Below are 26,063 nucleotides of genomic sequence, written 5' to 3'. Positions count from 1 at the left end.
AAAAGTGAAGTTAGGTAGCTAGTATTTGTTGAGTGCTTCCTCTGTGCTAGGCATATTATTGCAATCTATATGCACATAATATCATTAAATCCTCACACCAGCTCTGTGAGTTAGGTCCTATTATTATGCTAATTTTATATATGAGGAAACTGAGTCGTAAGGGAGTAACCTCCCAAAGTAAGGAAGAGCAAATAGTAAATCTGAAGTCCACCTTTATCTCAATAGTTCTAAAGCTGAACTACTTTTCAGGTTTCAAAGTGAGGTCCAGCTGCTGGTGTAAGGTGTACAGACAAGGCTTGGTCCTCCATCATTCAATCATCAGGGTCTCCTAATATATGTGGGGCTTCCATCTGTGAGTCTTTTCCTGCCTTTATGTGGGACTGGGCCCAGAGCTAACTTCCTCTGCCCTGTACATAGTTTGTGCTATGGTTAAACATGACAGCATATGGGGAGGTGGACTGGTGATTTAGTTTCTGTGCACTTTTTCCTTGAATGTGTGTCCAAAGACTTATGCATGTTTCCAACTATGGGCATTCACTTGCATTGCTGCCCACATCAGGAATGTCCTCACTCCCCTGTGTCAGGGGCACACCCCACCGAGCCACCTGCTCCACATGGCTGTGGAAGGAACAAGAAAATTTCCTGTGATGCTTATTTTAGAAACTTTGAAGGCCAATTGAAAGAAAGGCATTGGCTGCCTTTATTAGAAGGACACTTTAGTTGAGCGAGGGGTTGCTTTTCATCTAAAAGGAGGTGCCACAGTGCCTGGTAGGGATGTAGAACAGGGTTCATGAACTCTTGAGCCAAGACAAAGTGAGAACTTCATCAAGGACATCCTGGAGGTAGAAAGTCACATCTTACAACCTCTATTTAGAAAGAAAAATCTGTCCCTTCTGCCCCACCTAGTGCATAGGCATTCAGAGAAGTGGACTTTCCCACCCACCACCCTCAACCTGTAAATGGATCATCAGTAGTAAAGACACCTGGGATGGGGAGAAAGGACAGATGACACCTCTCTTTCAACCCCACATCCTGCTCAGCTTGAATTCTGCCTAGGGTCAGAGGACTGAGATAGCCAAGTGACCAAAAACCATGGAAAGGGACAGGGACAGTAATCCTGTTACTGAATAACTAAGTTTTCTTCTCCACATTCTCCCTCCTTTGTCTTCCCCAATAGGTGAAAGAAGTGTTGGCCTGGAAATCAACCCAGATAGCACAGTTAGAAACAAAGTTAGAGATAACCATATAGAAAAAATTAAAGGGAACTTCTAGTGTGAGTGTCAACAAAAGATGAGCAAAGTGTCAAGGCTCTAGGTGAAGCCATTTAGGTTCCAGGCATTGTTTGGGATGTGTTTCCTTCTTTTCCCCTTAGGGCTGTGGCTTGCTCTGCTCCCTCCATGAGTGGCCTTTCTGCTTGCCTCTGCTGTCCAAATGCATCAAGGAAAACCATCCTCTCTGGCTCCTTGCATGAATCTCTAGTACTTATTTCTCCTCTCCCTTAACTGGTCCCCTAACCTCAGCTCATTGTTGTCACAGCTCCTTTGTATCTGCCAAGTAATCCTGTCCTTGTGTCTCTGTCCTTTCCTGGTTTGCTTTTCTTATGATTATTTACACTGCAGTTGTTCCAGGATTTTTTTTTTTAATGTGTATTTTATAGCACTTTACGTTCTGGGGTACATGTGCAGAACATGCAGGATAGTTGCATAGGTACATACATAGTAATGTGGTTTGTTGCCTCCATCCCCATCACCTATAACTGACATTTCTCCCCATGTTATGCCTCCCCAACTCCCTACCCCCAACTGTCCCTCCCGTAGTCCCCCCCAACAGACCTCAGTGTGGGATGCTCCCCTCCCTGTGTCCATGTGTTCTCATTGTTCAACACCTGCCTGTGAGTGAGAACATGTGGTGTTTGATTTTCTATTCTTGTGTCAGTTTGCTGAGAATGATGGTTTCCAGGTTCATCCATGTCCCTACAAAGGACATGAACTCATCGTTTTTTTATGGCTGCATAGTATTCCATGGTGTATATGTGCCACATTTTCCCTGTCCAGCCTATCATTGATGGGCATTTGGGTTGGTTTCAAGTCTTTGCTATCTTAAACAGTGCTGCAATGAACATACATATGCATTTGTCTTTATAATAGAATGATTTATAATTCTTTGGGTGTATACCCAGTAATGAGATTACTGGGTCAAATGGAATTTCTATTTCTAGGTCCTTGAGGAATTGCCACACTATCTTCCACAATAGTTGCACTAATTAACACTCCCACCAACAGTGTAAGTGTTTCTATGTCTCCACATCCTCTCCAGCATCTGTTGTCTCCAGATTTTTTAATGATCACCATTCTAACTGGTGTGAGATGGTATCTCAATGTAGTTTTGATCTGCATTTCTCTAATGACCAGTGGTGGTGAGCATTTTTTCATATGTTTGTTGGAATCACATATGTATTCTTTTGAAAAGTGTCTGTTCATATCCTTCACCCACTTTTGAATGGCTTTGTTTGTTTGTTTCTTGTAAATGTGTTTTAGTTCTTTGTAGATTTTGGATATAAGTCCTTTGTCAGATGGGTAGATTGCAAAAATTTTTTCCCATTCTGTTGGTTGCTTGTTCACTCTACTGATTGTTTTTTTTGCTGTGCAGAAGCTCTGGAGTTTAATTAGATCCCATTTGTCTATTTTGCCTTTTGTTGCCAATGCTTTTGGTGTTTTAGTCATGAAGTCCTTGCCTATGCCTGTGTCCTCAATGGTTTTGCCTAGGTTTTCTTTTAAGGTTTTTACGGTGTTACGTCTTATGTTTAAGTCTTTAATCCATCTGGAGTTAATTTAAGTGTAGGGTGTCAGGAAGGGGTCCAGTTTCTGCTTTCTGCATGTGGCTAGCCAGTTTTCCCAAAACCATTTATTATACAGGGAATCCTTTCCCCATTGCTTGTTTTCCTCAGGTTTGTCAAAGATTAGATGCTTGTAGATGTGTGGCATTGCCACTGAGGCTTCTGTTCTGTTCATTGGTCTATATCTCTGTTTTGTCACATTCAGGTACACCTATCAAACATAGATTAGGTCTTTTCACATAATCCCATATTTCTTGGAGGCTTGTTCATTTCTTTTTACTTGTTTTTCTCTAATCTTGCCTTCTTGTTTTATCTCATTGAGTTGATCTTCAATTTCTGATTTCTTCTGCTTGGTTGATTCGGCTACTGAAACTTGTGTATGGTTCATGAAGTTCTTGTGTTGTGTTTTTCAGCTCCATCAATTCATTTATATTTGTCTCTAAGCTGTTTATTCGCATTAGCATTTCATCAAACCTTTTTTCAAAGTTCTTAGTTTCTTTGCATTGGGTTAGAACATGATCTTTTAGCTCATAGAAGTTTGTTATTACCCACCTTCCGAAGCCTGTTTCTGTCAATTCATCAGACTCATTCTCCATCCAGCCTTGTTCCTTTGCTGATGAGGAGTTGTGATCCCTTGGAGGAGGAGAGGTGGTCTGGTTTTGGGTATTTTCATCCTTTTTGTGCTGGTTTCTTCCCATCTTTGTGGATTTATCTCCCTGTGGTCTTTGTAGTTGGTGGCTTTCAGATGGGGTCTCTGGGTGGACATTCTTTATGTTAATGTTGAAGTTATTTATTTCTGTTTTTTAGTTTTCCTTCTAACAGTTAGACCCCTCTGCTGTAGGCCTGCTGGTGGTCCACTCTAGACCCTGCTTGCCTGGGGATCACCTGCAGCAGTTGCAGAACAGTAAGGGTTGCTGCCCATTTCTTCTTCTGTTATCTTTGTCCCAGAAGGATACCCTCCAGATGTCAGCCTGAGCTCTACTTTATAAGGTGTCTCTTTAGATATATGCGGGTTGGGGAACTGCTTGAGGAGACAGTCTGTCCCTCATAGGAGCTCAGGTGCTGAGCTGTGAGCTTTGTTGTACCATTCAGAGCTGCTGGGAATGTACATTTAAGTCTGCTGCAGCAGAGCTCATAACTGCCTTTTTTTTCCAGGTGCTCTGTCCTGGGAAGATGGGGCTTTATTTATAAGTTTCTGATGTGCTGCTGCCTTTTTTTCAGGGATGCCCTGCCCAGCATGGAGTAGTCTAGTCACAGTCTGCCAGCAGAGGCATTGCTGAGCTGCCATGGGCTCTGCCCAGCTGCTGTGTGAACTTCCTTGCAGTTTTGTTTATAGAGGTATAGTTAGGACTGCTTTGGTAATGGCAGTCTGCCTCAGTCATGGCAGGCTGTCTCTGTAATGGTGGACTGCCTTGGTGATGGTGGATTGCCTTGGTAATGGCGGACTGCCTCAGTAATGGCAGACTGCCTCTGTAATGGTGAACTGCCTCAGAAATGGTGGACTGCCTCTTTAGTGTTGGACTGCCTAGGTAATGTTGGATGCCCTTCCTCCCACAGAGCTGGACCGTCCCAGGTCCAGCTGCACTTGCTGTGAAACTCTCAATCCAGAGCATTTCAGATTGCTGGTCTTTGCGGGGTCGGGACTGGGTGAGCCAGATCACCTGGCTCCCTGTTTCAGCTCCCTTTTTTCAGTTGAACCGGTGACTCTGTCTCCCAGGCGTTCCAGGTGCCAGTTGAAATGGCACCCAGATTTGTGTGAGTTTTTGTGCGGAGACCCACTGTACCAGCTGAAACAGCCGTGCTGGAGACTTGTGGTACTTTTCTGCCTGGGAATCTGCTGGTCCGTGGGCAGTAAAAATTGATTTGGAAATGCAGTGATCACTCACTCTGCATTTTTGCTGGGATCTGCAATCCAGAGCTGTTCCTATTTGGCCATCTTGTATCTCAGGATTTGTTTTGAATGTGGGTGAATCTCCAAATTCTGATGTCCCCCAAATTCAAGGGGAGGTTGCAAATCACACTGCCCAGTCATTTGGGGAATCCCAAATTCTCTTTCTCTTTCTTTTATCTATTTTTATTTTTATTTTAAGACAGGATCTCACTCAGTTGGCCAAATTGGAGGGCAGTGGTGATCTCAGCTCATTGCAACCTCTGCCTCCCAGGTTCAAGCAATTCTCATGCCTCAGCCTTCCAAGTAGCTGGGACTACAGGCACCAGTCACCACGCCTGGTTAATTTTTTGTATTTTTTGGTAGAGATGAGGTTTTAGCATGTTGGCCTGGCTGGTTTCAAACTCATGACCTCAAGTGATTCACCTGCCTTGACCTCCCAAGGTGCTGGGATTACAGATGTGAACCACCGTGCCTGGCCTCTCTCCCTTTCTTTTAGAAATGAAACATAGTAGAGCTCCTGTGCTTTCTCTCATGGTCCTTTTGCTCCTCTATTCTGGAGCACCACCTGAGTCAGGCAGGAACAATGAGCCACTACTGAAGACAGATTCATTTTCACTTGCAAAACTGCTGTTGGTTGTATAATATTTTCAGTCTTTTAGAACATGTGTCAGTCTAAGCAAGCATGACAGAATCAGTGTGGCAGGAAAGTAAAGATTTGTATTTATTCTCTCTGTGTGATTCTATTCCCCTGACTCCTCCCCACACAGCAGGTAACCAGCCTTTTTTCAGCAGCAAAAATTGCTTGGAGTATCTACTAGTTTCTGCAGTTGAATTTTGTTGTGAAGTCTAAGCTCACTGAAGAATTTTGCTTGGTGTTCTGAGAGGGAGGGGAGGCTTTTAGTGGTGCTAAGCGAGGAAGATGGGGAGATGCTTGCAAAGAGTTTCCTGAGAAATAGTTGGAATGTTGGTGGGGGCCTGTGGGTCATTCCCAGGTGTTTTCCTGGAGTGGGGACAGCACCTCAGAGGCTTAGGAGCTCCCAGCCAGAAGCAGCAGGACCTTGTAATATGAGGACATCCTTTGGGTTGGGAGACTGAGGCTCTCTGATAACCAGTGAATCAGTGACTGGAGAAAATTCATAGATATCTTCACATCATGTGAAAATGATGACAATGATGGTGATAGATATTTGCTGCATAGCTAAATGCCAGACATTATTCTAAGATACTTGTATATATTAACTCACTTATCATCTAAAACTCTAGAGGTAGTTACTATCATATCTCCATGAATCATCAGAGAGGTTAATTAAATTTCCCAACATCTCACACTAGCAAGTGGTAGGACCAGGATGCAAATCCAGGTAGTCTGATTCTAGAGCTTTCAGATAATGTCATTTTTACCTCTTTAAATGAGGCTGGGAGACCTTTGCATGACCTCAAGTTGGAGGTGGCAGTGAGTAGGAAGAAACAGAACCCCATAGTGATTAGAATTGAATTTTCCATAACCTGCTGTAATGGAGATTGAGTTTTATTTAGTTTTATAGAAAGGAAATAAAGAAATGTGACTTTTTTTTGTATTGCTAGCTTGTAGACCAAAGATCAAACCTTTTTCATATATAAAAAACTTATTTTTAAAATACTGTGTTAACATTACCACCAACAAATACAAGGTAGGGAATTGACTTCAGACTGCATGATTCATTTAATCTTGCATATCTCATTCTCTCATCAGGTCTAGCTCACCTACTGACTCTCTCTAGTTGTGGCTCTCTAAAGAGACTCCTCCCCACTGAGACCTAGTGGGGCCAACACAGCTAGATGTGGAAATGAGCTGTGTGCTCCAAAAAGATGGGTGCCATGGTAACCTCATGAACAAGGAAGGGTTGGTGATTCTGAGTCAGGTGGGTGGGCTTTTGTAGACACACAAACAAATGCATATTCATTGATTAAACAATTTCCCAGTGTTTTTTTGTGCTTGAAGTGTATCATTATATGAACGCAAAACAAAATGAAAAACAACATGCAAAGAAAATTTCCTTTCTATTTATCACTAGCTTGAGGGTATGATTTAGACAATATTTCTAAAGAGAAATAAAAGAGAAAGAATAATTTAGACACTCCAAAAAGCTATGATTTCAAGAGGGTTGTGAGCTGTTGGATAAGCTACGATGGGTGTTGGGAGCCACCCCAGGAGAACCAGTTTGTGGTCACATGGATTATCCTGCAGTTCTTTGAATAGATTGAGTTTTTCTTGCCTCTGGATCTTTGTACTTGCTGTGTCCGTTGTCTAAAAAGCTCTTCCTTTACTTTTCTTCATGGCTGGCCCTTCTCAGCCTTCCATGACCACGCCTTGTAAAATAGGTCCTTTTTCCTGGTTCTGCTGTTGTAACCAAGTTAGAAGGAAACACGCCACACTTTGAGTTCCAAATTAAGAGTCCTTTATTAACTGGAGATTGAGACACGGCTAATGCTCAAAATTCTTTCAGCCCCAAAGAAGGGGCTTGATTTCCCTTTATACCTTGATTTAGGTAGAGGAGGAGGAGCCTAGCTGAATTTTACAGAATTTCACAGAAGCAGAACAGGCAATTTAGATAAGGAAGCTGGTAACCAGGGGGCAGGAGGTTCCTAGGATTGTTGGTTGCTAAGGGTATTTCCATACAATCATCAAGGTGGTAGCAGGGGGAACTTTCCATACCATAAATCACCAAGGAAGGTATTCACAATAGGAGTAGACTTGCCAAGCAGGATGTGGTTACAGTGGTTACAGTGGTTACAGGTGCTGTGAACAGTGTGAACCACTCTTAATGGCTCAAAGCTTCTAAGTACAGCATAACCCAGCTATGAACCTGTGGGGTCTATGGCAGGGAGGGAGAAGCCAAGCTGGAGCCTACTTCCAAGATGGAGTCAGTTAGGCGAACACAGGCTAGGTTATTACACTGCCTCTCAGCATCCTGCTTGCTTCCTTCATATCTCTATCATAATCTTAAATATGGTACTTGCTTACTTCCTAATCAGGTTTTTTATTTATTTGATCTGCTCCCCACTCCCTGCTCCCTGCCATACTATAAGCTCCATGAAGTTAGAGGCTGTTCTGTTTACCCCAGTACTCAGCAGAGTGTTTTGTATAGAAAGTGTTATCAATTAATATGTGTTGGATAAGGTGTGAATGGAACTCCCAGGAGTCAGGCTTTGATGTACAATTGGTAGTTCCTTTTCCTTCCCTCAGCAGTGCTGCACTTGAACAAAAACCTCTCTGCTTATATTCACTTTGTCTCATCAAACCCTTTTCACATTATTATCTTGATTTGGCCGGGCCCTAGGCTTCTGTTTTGTAGATGACTGTTACGTTTATTCCTTGTCAACCTGATTCTCCACCACGCTTTTGTCTCTTATTTTTGCTGTTTGACCTGATTTCTCCCAACTCCTGCTGCTTTCCTTCTTAGCCATGGCTCCTGTGACATTATCACTGAATTGACTGGATTAGATTCCCATAGCAGATGCATTCTAATTAAAATTAAAAAATAATTTAATTGAACCAAAAAAGCTACACTTTCATGAAAGATAAAAACCAGATTTTAGCATAATTTTAATTAAGCTTATCTTAATTTTTTTATTCTTATTTATTTATGTATATTGGAGACAGGGTTTCTCTCTGTCGCCCAGGCTGGAGTGCAGTGGCACAATCATGGCTCACTACAGCCTCATCTTGTTCTCAAGTAATCCTCCCGTCTCAGCCTCCAAAGTAGGTAGGACTATAGGCACACTCTACCTTGCCTGGCTAATTAAAAAATAAATTTTTTGTAGAGACGGTGTCCCACTATGTTGCCCAGGCTGGCCTTAAAGTCTTGGCCTCACATGATCCTCTCCCTTTAGCCTCCCCAAATGCTGGGATTACAGGTACAATCCACTATATTATCCAGCTGAGCTCATCTTAATAGACAATTTAAAAAAATACATGGGTTGGTTATTCAATTCCATCTTCTTATTGTAAAACTTAAAAAAAAAACTATTTTATTATGAACTCCTTTTGAAAGTTTTACTAAAAAAAACACACTACAGTCCATACAGGATATCCTTCAAGGAACTCAGAGTGCTCAAATTCTTTAATCAATTTATTTGATGAGGAATACACCTAAAATGACCTTACTAAAGAAGCCTACCACTAGTTGGAAATCAAGACATGGAAGTTAAGGGAATAATTCTTATTAGGAATTCCCTGACTTTCTCAGAAGAGACAATATCTATATCACTAAATGCCCTTCATTCTTAGCAAGAGATTTGGGATTTTGAACATCATCTAAAAGGAAAAATCCTTCACCAAAAGGACAATTTCTTTTACTTTCTGATTGGTGCCAAAGTGTTTCTATTTTCGTGTCTAGACTGAAACAACATTATCTTTCTGCTACCTAGTTTCTGAACTCTTTCAACACCCTCTGCTTCAATGGAGAATAGAATCAGCCTCAGAAATTTATTCTTATCTTTATCAGTGTCCCTTCTGCACATAAGATGGAGGCTTTACATTACGTTTGGAGAGAGCAGGTGGGAGGAGCAGCTGGTATGAGAAGTGAGCAGCCTGACAACAGTAAAAGTGAGAAGCGTGTGAGCATGTGTGTGTGTGTGGACATGCGTGTGTGTGTGTGTGTGTGTGTGTGTGTGGAGAGAAAGTGCCACAATATGAAAATTTTCCCTTAAATTGTAAACCTTACAGTCTGTTCTCCAGAGCTAATAGTACAGTTAATGTGCCAGGTAAAAAGTCAGTGAGACCCTAGACATTGTGAAAATCAGAACAACCGAAATTTGGATTAATATTTATTAAAGCAAAGCAATGTACAATGAATTTCAGTGATATATTATAGCATTATGTTTTTGGTTGTTTCTTTTATTTTACTCAGAATACTTCTGTGTCCTTATTCTGTGTCAGGTTCTGTCACCACCTTTGGGGGCGGCTGGGAACAAGACAAAGAGTCCTATTCTTATTGAATTTACTAATTTTTTTTTCTTTTCCAGGCAGGGTCTCATTCTGTCACCCAGGCTGGAGTGTAGTGGTGCGATATTGGCTCACTGTAACCTCCACATCCCAGGATCAAGCCATCCTTCCACTTCAGGCTCCTGAGTAGCTGGGACTACAGGTGCATACCACCACACCTGGCTAATATTTGCATTTTTTTTTTGTAGACACAGGGTCTCGCTATGTTGCTTAGGCTGGTCTCAAACTTCCAGGAGCAAGCAATCTGCCTGCTTTGATCTTCCATACTAATTTTCTTTAAATGACATAAAACTAAGGCTATTTTGGGAATGCTGTAACTGTTGCTTTTTCACAATGAAATAAACATTTTCCCTTTTTCAAGTTTCAATTTTTTTAAAAGTTTCAATTATTAATAAATTATTTTAACATTAGATCTGTTGCAACAATGCATTTTACAGAGCTATCAAATTGAAATCTTTCAACTTTTCATCTGGAATGCTACCTGAAATTGAAAGCCTACATACCTTTTCAAACATTTACATTAGCCCAAGTTGATACATTTAATTGAAGATTATAGACTATAATTTTAATCTTTTTCATTGTGTGAGCCATTCCCTTTTATTCTATTATATTTCAACCTAATTAAATGATTAATTTGAATAGGTAATATATGAATATATTACAGCATTAAAAATATGCACAGAGTCATGAATACTAAGAGTAAATTTCCGTTATTTCCTCTCTCCTGGCCAGCTTCTCTTCCCTGGAGGCAGCCTTTGTTATGAGTATCTTACATATGTTTAGAAAGATATTCATTACAGAAGCCAACATATGTATGTATGTGTATATATATATATTTATCTGCTTCTGCAAGCCCCAAAGGAATGATAATACACATATTTTTCTGCATTCCCTCACTCAACAATATATCTTTTTTTAAATTTCAAATTTGTATATAGAAAGCTCCTTTTGACAGTTATATAGAATTCCATTGTGTAAATATACTGTATTTTATTTAACCAGCTCCTGTTGATGGACATTTAGGTCCTTACTAATCTTTCCAAGTAATGCAATGATGCATGTCCTTGTGCGTTCAGAATTTGGCAAATATTCATATGTATTGTAGGATAAATATCTGGAACAGTAATCCTAATTCAAAAACTATGCACACTTGTGCTTTTCATATATATATAGTCAAATTGCTCTCAATATGTTGTACCAATTCACACTGATAATATATTCTTTGGGCAAGCTTTTGAGAAAACAGGAACTTAGGTATTACCAATTTTTTGATTCTTATAAAGCTAATAGGTAGAAAATGCTACCTCTTAGTAACTAACTTTAATTTCTATTTCGGTAATCATGAGTAAGACTGAGCATCTTTTCACATGTTTAAGAGTTATTCACATTTCCTGTTTTTAAATGGCTTAAAACAACACAAACTTACTATATTATGGCTCCGGAGGTCATATGTCTTTTCTCCACATTTTCTTTTTCATAAACTGTCTTTTCATAATCATTGCCAGTTTTTCAGCAGAGCTAGTGGCATTTAGCCCTAGTGTAATGCAAAATATGGTGAAAATATTTTATCCAGTTTATTGTTTTCTTTTAACATTGTTATGGTGTTTTTTTTCATGCAGAGTTTTGATGTAGTTGAATTGATCAACCTTCCATTTTCTGTTGTCTAGGTTTTGTGTTGTATTGAGAAGGGCCTTCTTATCTCAAAACTATAAAAATAATTTTCTGATGTTTTCATACATTTATAGTTTTTGCTTTGTTTTTAACATTTAAATATTTAAGACTTCTGGAGTTTTTTTGGTGTAAGATATGATACTGGGACAAAAGGAACTATACTGGTTAATGATAATTAAAGTAATGAGAAACTGAATAAGATTGATGATTCTGTGTCTCTCTCGGGCAGGTTCAGAACTTGTATAATATTTCATAATGAAGGAGTTTTGCTCTTCCCATCTCATTAATTCACTGTCAGAAACTTCTATTTCCAAAGTCACTTTATGTTCCAAGATGGCTGTTGGAGTGCCATCCAAGACTTATGGATTTCAGCCAGCAGGAAGGAGGAAAAGATGGAAAAAGGCATATCTTTCCCCTTTAAAAACACTACTTGAAAGCTGTATATCAATTCTGTATTCATTTTACTGGCTAGTACTTAAGTCACAAGGCCATAGTGAACAGTCAGGGAATCAGGGAAATGAAACTATGTATCCAGCTAAAAATCAGGGACTCTGTGACAAAAGAAGAAGTGAAGAATGGATATTGAGGGATAATTCATAGTCTGTGCCACAAGATCCAATTTTATTTATTTTCTAGATGGCTATCTACTTGTTCCAACAGTATTTATAAAGTAATTCATTGTCATCCACACATCTGAAATGCCACTTCGTTAATTTTTGTACATACTGGGTTTATTTTTAGATATATTCTGTTTTATTTTCTGTTCTTCTCTATATATGCCAGGACCACACTGTTGTATTTTTAGTCTACAGTCTTTCATATGATTAGAAAATATTATTTCTACTTTTTTTTCCTTCAGAATTTAGCATTCTTTTGTAGGAGGCTACTATAGGATTTTTAAAAAAATAATACAACTGGTCTATGGACATTTGGAAAAAAACATTTATCATCTCTTTCCAGAGTATGAAAGTGGTTCTAAAAAAATAGCATATATATCTACTTTATTAGGCATTTTCCTGTAAATTCTTATATATTTTTGTTTGAGCTTTCATAAGCTGGGATAAATGAATAAAAACTACTGCCATTAATATATTTATGTATATTTCTTGTAGTGTCTCATGTTTTTGCTTCATAAATGTTGATGATTGGCTGTTAGGTGCCTAGGTATTTGTTACTCTTAGATATCTATTGTGTGTTGCATCCTTTATTCTGACAAAATATATTCATCTTGGTTAAATATTTTTGGCCTTCAATTCAGTTGGGTCTGACTATTAAGATCATGACTGCTTCTTTCCTAACGTTTATATATGCTGACAAGTTTGCCCATTATTTTTCTCTTCCAACTTTTTTGAATCACTTTTTAAAGTTGTTTCTTTTATGTCTTAGCATTTTGTTAAGTTCAATCAGTTTTTCTTCTCTCTCCTTATTTTTGAGTTAGTTTCCTAGTTATTTGTTAATTCTGTTCATTATTTTAGGTCTCTGTTTCTATAAGTTAAAGAACTCATAAATAAGCTGCCTTTACTTTGCTTTCTATTTCTTTTGATAACTTGGAAGGCTTGTATTTTGTTCAACTGATTACTTTTTGGTTGAAACTTCATTAAATAATCTTAACCATCTATTTTTTCTAGTTAATATATCAACTCCATACTATAAGCAATGAGAAAATGAGCATATTTATTTCTACATTCACTGGCTACCTGTAACCAACGACTTGGTTTTAGTTATTTATATTCTTTTTCTAAATATTTACCTGTAAGTAAATACTTGACTTAAAGTATTTTTACTTGACAAGTTAATTTTATTTATTTATTTATTAAAAGTTTTATTATTTATATATTTTATTGCACTTTAGGTTCTGGGGTACATGTGAAGAACATGCAGCATAATTGCATAGGTACATACATGGCAAGGTGGTTTGCTGCCTCCATCCCCCTATCACCTATATCTGGCATTTCTCCCCATGTTATCCCTTCCCAACATCCCTGTCCCTGCTATCCCTCCCCTATTCTCCCCCCGACAGACCCCAGTGTGTGATGCACCCCTCCCTGTGTCCATGTGTTCTCATTGTTCAACACCTGCCTATGAGTGAGAACATGTGGTGTTTGATTTTCTGTTCTTGTGTCAGTTTGCTGAGAATGATGGTTTCCAGATTCATCTATGTCCCTACAAAGGACACGAACTCATCATTTTTTACGGTTACATAGTATTCCATGGTGTATATGTGCCACATTTTCCTTGTCCTGTATATCATCAATGGGCATTTGGGTTGGTTCCAGGTCTTTGCTATTGTAAACAGTGCCACAATGAACATAGGTGTGCATGTGTCTTTATAACAGAACAATTTATAATCATCTGGACATATACCCATAATGGGATTGCTGGGTCAAATAGAATTATTATTTCTAGGCCCTTGAGGAATCGCCACACTGTCTTCCACAATGGTTGCACTAATTTATGCTCCCACCAACAGTGTAAAAGTGTTCCTATTTCTCCACATTCTCTCCAGCATCTGTTGTCTCCAGATTCTTTAATGATCACCATTCTAATTGGTGTGAGATTGTATCTCAATGTAGTTTTGATTTGCATTTCTCTAATGACCAGTGGTGATGAGCATTTTTTCATATGTTTGTTGGCCACATATTTGTCTTCTTTTGAAAAGTGTCTGTTCATATCCTTCACCCACTTTTGAATGGGTTTGTTTGTTTTTTTCTTGTAAATGTGTTTTAGTTCTTTCTAGATTTTGGATATTAGCCCTTTGTCTGATGAGTAGATTGCAGACATTTATTCCCATTCTTTCTGTTGGTTGCCTGTTCACTCTAATGATTGTTTCTTTTGCTGTACAGAAGCTCTGGAGTTTAATTAGATCCCATTTGTCTATTTTGGCTTTTGTTGCCCATGCTTTTGGTGTTTTAGTCATGAAGTACTTGCCTATGCCTATGTCCTGAATGGTTTTGTCTAGGTTTTCTTCTAGAGTTTTTATGGTGTTAGGTCTTATGTTTAAGTCTTTGATACCTCTGGAGTTAATTTTAGTGTAAGATGACAGGAAAGGGTCCAGTTTCTGCTTTCTGCATGTGGCTAGCCAGTTTTCCCAAAACCATTTATTATACAGGAAATCCTTTCCCCATTGCTTGTTTTCCTCAGGTTTGTCAAAGATTAGATGGCTGTAGATGTGTGGCATTACTTCTGAGGCCTCTGTTCTGTTCCATTGGTCTATATCTCTGTTTTGGTACCAGTACCATGCTGTTTTGATTACTGTAGCCTTATAGTATAGTTTGAAGTCAGGTAGCATGATGCCTCTAGCTTTGTTCTTTTTGCTTAGAATTGACTTGGCTATGGGGGCTCTCTATTGGTTCCATATGAAGTTTAAATTGTTTTTTCCCAGTTCTGTGAAGAAGGTCATTGGTAGCTTGATGGGGATAGTGTTGAATGTATAAATTACTTTGGGAAGTATCGCCATTTTCACAATATTGAATCTTCCTAACTATGAGCATGGAATATTTTTCCATCTGTTTGTGTCCTCTCTTATTTCCTTGAGCAGTGGTTTGTAGTTCTCCTTGAAGAGGTCCTATACATCCTTTGTTAGTTGTATTCCTAGGTATTTTATTCTCTTTGTAGCAATTGTGAATGGCAGTTCGTTCTTGATTTGGCTCTCTTTATGTCTGTTATTGGTGTGTAGGAATGCTTGTAATTTCTGCGCATTGATTTTGTATCCTGAGACTTTGCTGAAGTTGCTTATCAGTTTCAGGAGAGTTTGGGCTGAGACAATGGGGTCTTCTAAATATACAATTATGTGGTCTGCAAATAGAGACAATTTGACTTTCTCCTTTCCTAATTGAATGTCCTTTATTTCTTTTTGTTGCCTGATTGGTCTAGCTAGAACTTCCAATACTATATTGAATAGGAGTGGTGAGAGAGGGCATCCTCGTCTAGTGCCAGATTTCAAAGGGAATGCTTCCAGTTTTTGCCCATTGAGTTTGATATTTGCCATGGGTTTGTCATAAATAACTTTTATTACTTTGAGATATGTTCCGTCGATACCTAGTTTATTGAGAGTTTTTAAGCACAAAGCGCTGTTGAATTTTTTCGAAGGCCTTCTCTGCACCTATTGAGATAATAATGTGGTTTTTGTCTTTGGTTCTGTTTATGTGGTGGATTAGGTTTATAGACTTGCATATGTTGAACCAGCTGTGCATCCCCAGGATGACGCCTACTTGACCATGATGGATAAGCTTTTTGATGTGCTTTTGCAATCAGTTTGCCAGTTTTTTATTGAAGATTTTTGCATCTGTGTTCATCAGGGATATTGGTCTGAAGTTTTTTTCATGTTCAGTCTCTGCTGGGTTTTGGTATCAGGATGATGTTGGTCTCATAAAATGATTTGGGAAGGATTCTTTCTTTTTGGATTGTTTGGAGTAGTTTCAGAAGGAATGGTACCAGCTCCTCTTTGTATGTTTGGTAGAATTCGTCTGTGGACCCATGTAGACCTTGGCTTTTATTGGTTAGTAGGCTATTAATTGCTGCCTCAACTTCAGACCTTGTTATTGGTCTATTCAGGGTTTTGACTTCTTCCTGGTTTAGGCTTGGGAGGTTGCAAGTGTCCAGGAATTTATCCATTTCTTCCAAGTTTACTGGTTTATGTGCAAAATGTTGTTTGTTGTAATCTCTGATGGTAGTTTGTATTTCTGTGGAATCGGTGGTTATATCCCCTTTATTGTTTTTTATTGCATCTATTTGATTTTTCTCTCTTTTCTTTTTTATTAATCTGGCCAGCGGTCTATTTTGTCGATCTTTTCAAAAAAACAGCTCCTAGATTTGTTGATTTTTTTGAAGGTTTTGTGTGTGTGTGTGTGTGTGTGTGTGTGTGTGTGTGTGTGTGTCTCTAGCTCCTTCAGTTCTGCTCTGATCTTAGTTATTTCTTGTCTTCTGCTAGTTTTTGAGTGTTTTTGATCTTGCTCCTCTAGCTCTTTAAATTTTGATGATAGGGTGTCAATTTTAGATCTTTCCTTTCTTCTCATGTGGGCATTTTTTTCCCCATTTATTTATTTTATTGCATTTTAGGTTTTGGGGTACGTGTGAAGAACATGCAAGATTGTTGCATAGGTACACACGTGGCAGTATGATTTGCTGCCTTCCTCCCCATCACCTACATCTGGCATCTCTCCCCTTGCTATCTCTTCCCAACTCCCCACCCCACTCATGTGGGCATTTTTTTGCTATAAATTTTCCTCTAGACACTGCTTTAAGTGTGTCCCAGAGATTCTGGTACATTGTGTCTTCATTGTCATTGTTTTTGAAGAACATCTTTATTTCTGCCTTCATTTCATTGTTTATCCAGTCAACATTCAAGAGCCAATTGTTCAGTTTCCATTAAGTTGTGTGGTTCTGAGTAAGTTTCTTAATCCTGAGTTCTAATTTGATTGCACTGTGGTCTGAGAGACTGCTATGCTTTCTGTTCTTTTTTTATTATTATTATTATTATTATTATTATTTTTGCTTTCTGTTCTTTTGCATTTGCTGAGGAGTGATTTACTTCCAAGTATGTGGTCAATTTTAGAGTAGGTGTGATGTGGTGCTGAGAAGAATGTATATTCTGTGGATTTGGGGTGAAGATTTCTGTAGATATCTGTTAGGTTTGCTTGGTCTAGATCTGAGTTCAATTCCTAGATATCCTTGTTAATTTTCTGTCTGGTTGATCTGTCTAATATTGGCAGTGGAGTGTTAAAGTCTCCCACTATTATTGTGTGGGAGTCTATGTCTCTTTGTAGGTCATTAAGAACTTGCTTTTTGTATCTGGGTGCTCCTGTATTGGGTGCGTATATATTTAGGATTGTTAGCTCTTCTTGTTGCACTGATCCTTTTACGATTATGTAATGCCCTTCTTTGTCTGTTTTGATCTTTGTTGGTTTTGAGTCTATTTTATCAGGAGCTAGGATTGCAACTCTTGCTTTTTTTTGCTCTCCATTTGCTTAGTAAATCTTCCTCTATCCCTTTATTTTGTGCCTATATGTGTCCTTGCACATGAGATGGGTTTCCTGGATACAGCATATTGATGTGTTTTGACTTTTTATACAATTTGCCAGTCTGTGTCTTTTGACTGGGGCATTTAGCCCATTTACATTTAAGGTTAATATTGTTATGTGTGAATTTGATCCTGACATTTCGATGCTAGCTGTTTATTTTGCACATTAGTTGATGCAGTTTCTTCATGTGTTGATGCTCTTTACCATTTGGTACATTTTTGGGGTGGCTGCTACTGGTTGTTCTTTCTATGTTTAGTTACCATTTGGTACTTTTTTTGTAGTAACTGGTACTGGTTGTTCCTTTCCATGTTTAGTACTTCCTTCAGGAGCTCTTGTAAGGCAGGCCTTGTGCCAAAATCTCTCAGCAATTGTTTGTCCATAAAAGATTTTATTTCTCTTTCATTTATGAAGCTTAGTTTGGCTGGATATGAAATTCTGGTTTTGAAAGTTCTTTTCTTTAAGGATGTTGAATATTGGCCCCCATGCCCTTCTAGCTTGTAGAGTTTCTGCCGAGACATCTGCTGTGAGTGTGATGGTCTTTCCTTTGTGGGTGACTTGACCTTTCTCTGTTTCTGCCCTTAGGATTTTTTCCTTCATTTCAACCCTCGTGAATCTGATGATTATGTGCCTTGGGGTTGCTCTTCTTGAGGAATATCTTTGTGGTGTTCTCTGTATTTCCTGGATTTGAATGTTGGCCTGCCTTGTTAGGTTGGGGAAATTCTTTTGCATAGTATCCTGTAGAGCGTTTTCTAACTTGGATTCATTCAGGTACGCCAATCAAGTGTAGATTAGGTCTTTTCACATAGTCCCATAGTTCTTGGAGTCTTTGTTTGTTTCTTTTCACTCTTTTTTCTCCAATCTTGCCTTCTCATTTTATTTCATTGGTTTGATCTTCTATCTCTTATATCGATTTGGCTTTTGAAACTTGTGCCTGCCTTGCGAAGTTCTCATGCTGTGTTTTTCAGCTTCATCAAGTCATTTCTGTTCTTCTCTAAGCTGTTTATTCTAGTTAGCATTTTTTCTAATCTTTTTTCAAGGTTCTTAATTTCTTTGCATTAGATTAGAACATGGTCTTTTAACTCAGAGAAGTTTGTTATTATCCACCTTCCGAAGCCTGCTTCTGTCAATTTGTCATACTCATTTTCTGCCTTGTTTTGTTCCCTTGATGGTGAGGAGTTGTGATCCCTGGGAGGGGAAGGGGTGTTCTGGCCTTTGAAGGTTTCATCCTTTTTGCACTATTTTTTTTTTTCTGTCTTCATGGATTTATCTCCCTTTGATCTTTGAAGTTGGTGATTTTGGGAGAAATCTCAGAGTGGATGTTTTTTCTGTTGGAGTTGGAGCTATATCTTTTTTGGCCTGTAGATGTGCTGCTGGGCTGCCTTGGATTCAGTCAGATTGCTGGGTGGATGGTCTTCCTGTTTGTTTGCAGTTGAAATTAGCCCTGCCTTCCTAATGGCGTCCCTCCTTCCCTGAGCTTGATCTTCCTGGTTGGGTTCAAACTGGTGTATGCATTGCCAAGTTCTCTAGCGCACAAACTTCAGTTTGAGTTTTGCGGGGGGTAGGGCTGGCCAGGCCTTATGACCTGTTTCCCTGCTTTCAACCCTGCCTCTTTCTGTGGGACGGGTTGCTCTGTCCTGCTGGTTGCTCTGTCCAAACTTCCTCCCTAGTCTGGCTGATAACTTATGGCACCAGGTGAGAGCCGTAGCTCAGATTTGCATTGACAACCCTCAGTCTGGCAGGGCTCTTGTGGACTATGGGTTGCAGGAAGGATGAGGTAAGCATAGGATCCAAATCGGAGCACTGAGTGAAGTCCCCTGGCCCTCCAAGCCCACTGCATGTTATAGGTAGGGATGCGCCCTGCCCTGTCTTGGTTCGTTCTCCCCGGGTGGTGCTCTCCCTGCTTTGGCTCCCTCCCTGGGCTACTTTCAGAGTTCTCCCAGTACCCCCAAAATGAACCTGGCACCTCACTTGGAATCATGAAGTCTTCTAGCCCTACCAACAAGTTCACTTTAAATGATCTCTTTTGACTTCTGGCTATCGGGATTATTATACTAAAGGAACAGGGAAAACAAGTAAGAAATGAAGGGTGCCAGATAAGTATAGCCACAAAGTCCATGAAAATTGTGACCAAAACTCTCCATGACATCAATAAAATCTTAAAGAAGCAACAAGACTTTTATAAAATAAAAATGCATTGCCAGGACTTGACAGAGTTAATAATAAATAAAATTCAAAGCAAAGATACAAGAGTTTAGAAAAGTTGGTCAGATACCAGAGAAAGATGGAAATGAACTTAAGAGAATAAGACACTGTTTGAAACACAGCAATGAACACATGAGATAGAAATGAGAAAAGTGAAAAAACTTTCAAAACACAAAAGAAAATGACTGATAGTAAAGACAAAGGTCATCGGTGTTTGGTATCTCTAATTTAGAGAAACAAATTAAAAATTTTTAAGATGTAAGTCAAAAAACAAAGAATAAATCAAAGAACATGTAAAGATTTGAAGACTGAAAGAAAACACATTGTTATAGGAAAAATTAACACACAAAGTTTAACAACCACACATATCGAAGTAAAATGAAAGGACTTTAAAGAATCCTTTAGGTATTGAGGCATGGAAGAACAAGCTATCTATAAGGGGAAGAAAATCAGGTTCAACTTGGATTTCTCCTCAGCAACAATCAAGATGAATATACAATTGGGAAATACATGAAAAATCTTCAGGAAAGAAAATGTAACTCTGAGATACGGGTGGAAAAGTTACTTTCCCAGTTTTACTCATCACTCAACACAATACTTGTGACACCAGATGTGTGTGGGATTTTCCCCACAAACCAGACAACTCTCCAGTGGATACCAGTTAGGTTGTCTTCTAATTCAATTAAATTCTTTCATTGTCTGCCTGGAGGTAGCCCCAGATCCCAAGGTTAAGGGAGTTCAGTCACAGAAGACTATCCCCTACTTCAAATTCCAATCACAAGTCCCAGGCTGTGACCTATATTTTTGACCTACCATTTATAAATCAGGGTTCCCATGACCTTCAACTCAGTTTGAATAATTGGCTAGGACTGTTCACAGAACTCAGGGAAACACTTTACTTATATTTAACAGTTTATCAATAAAGGATATAATAAAGAATACAGATAAAGAGAGGCACAAGGCAAGCTCTACAAGAACTGAAAACAGGAGCTTCTGTGCCCATGGATGTGGTTGTACCATCCTCTCAGCACATGATACATTCACCAATCCAGAAGCTCTCCCAACCTTATAGTTCAAGGATTTTTATGGACATTTATTAACTCCATTTTCAGGCCTTCTCTCTGCTCTAGAGAATGAGGGGTGAGTCTGAAAGCTCCAAACTTCCAAACATGGCTTGGTCATCCTGCAGAGCAGCCCTCATTTAGGAGTCCAGCAAAAGTCACCTCATTAGAACAAAATATGCTCTTATTACTCAGTAAATGCCAAGGGATTTAGGAGCTCATTTTCAGGAGCCAGAGTCAAAGATCAAATATTAGAACAAAAGATTCTCCTAGCACCCCTATAACTCAGGAAATTACAAGGATTTTAGGAGCTCTGTGCCAGGGGCTGGGGGCAGTTACATTTATTTCTTATTATTTCACAGTAACCCAAGGATTTAATCCCCAACGAAACAAACCTCAAATATAAAAATATGGGGAAAAAATTTGCACTTCTAAATAGTCAAAGAATACATTTCCCCTAAGTGCCCTTCTGGAAGATGCTGTTAGAGAACAAACAGCAATGGATAGAAAGATGAATAGAGAATCTCCAATAAATAGAACTGACAGTGAGCATTGACTCTATCCATAGGACTAAAATTAAAATAAGTTTAAAATGTCAAAAATACTTGCTATTTTTCATGGCTAGCATATACAGTTAACTAATTTAAGAGAAAAATAATCAGACTTCATTGGAAATTCAGTTTTGTTGTGTTCTGCATCCAGACTAAAGAACTTTTAGGTTTCTCTTAGTATCAAATTCAAATTATATAAAGTTTTTATTTGAATAAGAAAATAACATTACAACTGCCATAGTTTTGAGCTGATTCACAGTTGTGGTTTTAAAAAATTTTTACAAAAGCCATATATCTGCATTGTAGAAAGTTAGAAAGCATAGATAAGCAAAATTACAATATAATGTTTCTATCACCAAGAGATTACTATTTTTAACCTTTTAGTGTATAGCCATGTTTTGTGTGAGACTATTTTTCTCAAAATTTGTTTTTTGAGCATTCAGTTGGAAAAATGTTTTTTCTCCATCAAAATAAATTTATTAACTGTATTTTGTGTCTGTGTTAATGAAAAAGTAAACTCTAGTGTAAAGAGAAACCCAAGAGGTGGTGCAGATAAGCAAAAAGGGAAAAAGACTTGAATGTCTAAGAAAGTGCAAACTCATTTGATGGTGAATTGCTCTCTTTTATAGATAATTTCATGAGCATCCACAGACTGCTTAGCAACACAGCTGGAGGTTATCAGTTCAGACAGGCTAGAGAAAAATGTCCAAATTACTTCTCAACCAAACTGGAAATGTTTTCCAAACACTGCATAACAGGAAGAAGCCCAGAGAATGAGTGGGAGCAGCAAGCCTAAAACATAAAGGAAACAATTCATTCTGTAGTTCGTTTTTAAATGACAATAAAATTGGCCTTTCCCTTTTTGCCTGATCTTCCAAGCACCTCACATGTATTACTGCGTTTTTTTGTAACATTATCAAATGGATTTTTTCTTCTATACTGCCATTAGTAATTTGAACATTTATATATTGAAGATTTATTTTTATTGGGTAGTATATGATAAATGAGACATTCCTGACAAATGATTTTACCTAAGGGTGAAGATGGCTCAAAATGGGCTTTCTAAAGACTGGCTGTATGGTGGAAGTGAAACAGATCACAACAGATGCCAGGGTTTTTGTTTTGGATAGAAATCTTTCTAAAAAGCCATGGTAAATCTTTGGAAATTATAGATTAAGAGAGATTATATAACCAAAGCAGAGTGGCATACTTTTATTCTGTAATTATTTGATTTTGATATCTCTGAAGTTAAACTAGCTTTGTAACATGGTTGCATATTAAGAGATGGAATGCATGATATTGAGTTAATTGTGAGAATTTCAGTGGCCCCAGATAAGTATAATCATGAAAAAAGTAAGATTGTTTGAAGACTGTAATGAATGCAAACTTATGACTTTGTCATTTTACTAAATTTATTGTTTGGGGCAAATTTTCTAATTTATGAGTTTTAGCTTTTGTATCTTTAAGATCTGACAAGTATTTAATTTTTTTTCTAAACTATTATTGTAAACGGATTTATTTTCTTGATTTTCTTTTTAGATAGTTATTAATATAAAGAAATGCAGCTGTTTTTAAAATTTTTAAATTAATTTTTAATGTTTATTTTAAGTTCACAGGTACATGCAATGGGAGTTTTTTTGTACAGATTACTTCATCACCCAAGGATTAAGCCTAGTACCCATTAATACGTTTTTTTGTCTTCTCCCTACCCCCACCCTCCACCATCAGGTAAGTCCCAGTGTGTGTTATTCCCCTCTATGTGGCCATGTGTTCTCATCATTTAGCTCCCACTTGTAAGTGAGAACATGCCTTATTTGTCTTTCTGTTCCTGCATTAATTTGCTATAGATAATGGCCTCCAGTTTCATCCATGTCCCTGCAAAGGACATAATCTCACTGTTTTTCATGGCTGCATAGTATTCCATGGTGTATATGTACCATATTTTCTTTATCAGGTCTAATATTGATAAGCATTTATGTCAATTCTATGTATTTTCTATTGTGAATAGTGCTGCAGTGAACATACATGTGCATGTGTCTTGATGATAGAATGATTTATATTCACTTGGGTATATACCTAGTAATGGAATTGCTGAGTTGAATGGTAATTCTGTTTTTAGCTCTTTGATAAACCACCACACTGCTTTCTACAATGATTGAAGTAATTTACATTTCTACCAATAGTGTATAAGCATTCCCTTTTCTCTGCAACCTTGCCAGCATCTGTTATTTTTTGGCTTTTTAATAATAGTTATTCTAACTGGTGTGAGATGGTATTTCATTGTAGTTTTAATTTGCATTTCTCTAATGATCAGTGATGTAAATTTTTTTAATGTTGATTTTGTATACTGAAACTTTACTAGTTGCAGAATGTTGTTAAATTTAAACATTACATTTTTTAAATGTTGGTTTTGTATACTTCAACTGTACTAGTTGCAGAATGTTGTTAAATTTAAAAATTATATGTTTTTTTTTTTTGAGACAGAGTCTCCCACTGTCACCTAGGCTGTAGTGCAGTGGTGGGATTTTGGCTCACTGCAATCTCCACCTTCTGGGTTCAAGCAATTCTCTTGCCTCAGCCTCCCAAGTAGCTGGGACTACAGGCATGCACCACCACACCCAGCTATTTTTTTTTTTGTATTTTTAGTAGAGGCAGGGTTTCACCATGTTGGCCAGGATGGTCTTGATCTCGTGACCTCGTGATCTGCCTGCTTTGGCCTCCTCAGCCTCCCAAAGTGCTGGGATTACAGACCTGAGCCACTGCACCAGGCCTTATATGTTTTTTTTTTAAAGTTGACTTTATATACTTCAACTTTACTAACGGCAACTTTACTAGTTCTAATAGCTTTTTGTGGAGCTCTTAGGATTTTCTACATATGGGATCATGTCATCTGCAAACAGGAATAGTTTTACTGCTTCCTTTCTGATTTAGATGTCTCTTATTCTTTTTCTTAACCAATTGCTCTGATGGGGACTTCAAGTACTATGTTGAATGTATGTGGTGATAGTTGGGATCCTTGCTTTATGCCAGATCTGAGAGGAAAAGCTTTCAGTTTTTTTCCCATTGATTATACGGTTAGCTGTGGACTTTTCATAAATAACTTTTACTGTGTGAGGAAATTTCCTTCTATACCTATTTTGTTGAGAGTTTTTATCATGAAAAGATGTTGAATTTTGTCAAATTCTTTTTCTGCATCAATTGAGATAATTGTGATTTTTATCTTTTATTTTGTTAATGTGGTATAGGACAGTGATTGATTTTTGTATGTTAAACCAGCCTGGCATTCTGGGGATAAATCTCCCTATGTCATAATGTAGAATGATCTTGATATGTTGTTGAATTCAGTTTGCTGATATTTAATTGAAGAGTTTTACACCTATGCTCATCAAAGGTACTGGTCTGTAGTCCACTTTTCTTGTGGCATCTTTATTTGGTTTGGTGTCAGGATGATGCTGGTTTCATGAAATGAATCATAAACTTTCCTTTTACTTCTATTTTTTGAAGGGTTTGAAAAGAATTAGTATTAATTTTTCTTTGAATGTTTGGTAGAATACAGTGATGAAACTATCTGGTTTTTGGCTTTTATTTGTTGGGAGGACATTAATTACATTTCAATCTCATTATTAGTTATTAATCTGTTCATGATTTCTAATTCTTTTTTATTCAGTCTTGATAGGTTGTATATTTCCACAGACATATCTATTTCCACTTATACAATATATTGGCATACAATTGTTCATAATAGTCCCTTGTGATCTTTTAAAATTTTATTACTGAGGCTTCCATTGTAATGTCTCTTCTTTCTTTTCTGATTTTATTAACATAACCCAAGAGGTGACTGATGTTGTCTTTGTCCATTTGTGCTGCTGTAACAAAATACTTGAGACTTAGTAATTTATAAAGAATCAAAAGCCTCAGGCACCCTACTCTAATTGGGGAAAGCTGTGGCATGGGCTGTACCAAGGAAAGATTTGTCTCACGGAGATATCTATTTTTCCAAGGTCAAGGAACTGGCTGGTTCAGTATCTAGGGAGGGCCTTTTTCATTGATCATGTCTTCTCACTTTGGCACACTCTCACATGGTGGAAGATGGAAGTGTAAGAGAGGTGAACACTCTCTGAAGCTTCTTTTATAAGGGCATTAATCTATTTATCAATTGAGATTCAGTTTCAACATGAATTTTGGAGAGAATATTTACATTTCAGCATCTATACACTGAAAATTATAACACATTAAGAAAAGAAATCGAAGAAGACACAAATAAATGGAAACATATCCTTTGTTCATAGATTGGAAGAATTAATATTGTTAAAATGTTTGCACTATTCAAAGCAATATATAAATTCAATGTGGTCTTTATCAAATTTCAATGGGGTTTTTCGTAGAGATGGAAAAAACAATTCATATAGAACCACAAAAGATCCTGAACATTCTAAATTTCATAAAGAACCACAAAAGATCCTCAATAGCCAAGGCAATCTTGAGAAAGAAGTACAAAGTTGGAAGCGCCATACTTCCAGATTTCCAGCTATGTTACTGTATATATAGTAATCAAAATGGTTTCATACTGGCCTAAAAACAGACATGTAAACCAATGCAACAGGATTGAAAGCCCAGAAATAGGTCCAGGAATATATAGTCAACTATTTTTCAATAAGAACACCAAGAATATATGATGGGGAAAAGATAGTCTCTTCAGTAAATGGTGCTGGGAAAACTGGATAGTCAGATGCAAAATAATAAAAATGGACATTTATCTTATGCCATACACAAAAAATCAACTCCAAATGGATTCAAGATCAATTTGTAAGACTTGAAACCATAAACTTTATAAGAAAACATAG

Source organism: Cebus imitator, unplaced genomic scaffold, assembly GCF_001604975.1.
Source record: "Cebus imitator isolate Cc_AM_T3 unplaced genomic scaffold, Cebus_imitator-1.0 Scaffold4, whole genome shotgun sequence".
NCBI lineage: Eukaryota > Metazoa > Chordata > Mammalia > Primates > Cebidae > Cebus > Cebus imitator.
Note: the sequence above shows the minus strand (reverse complement) of the source record.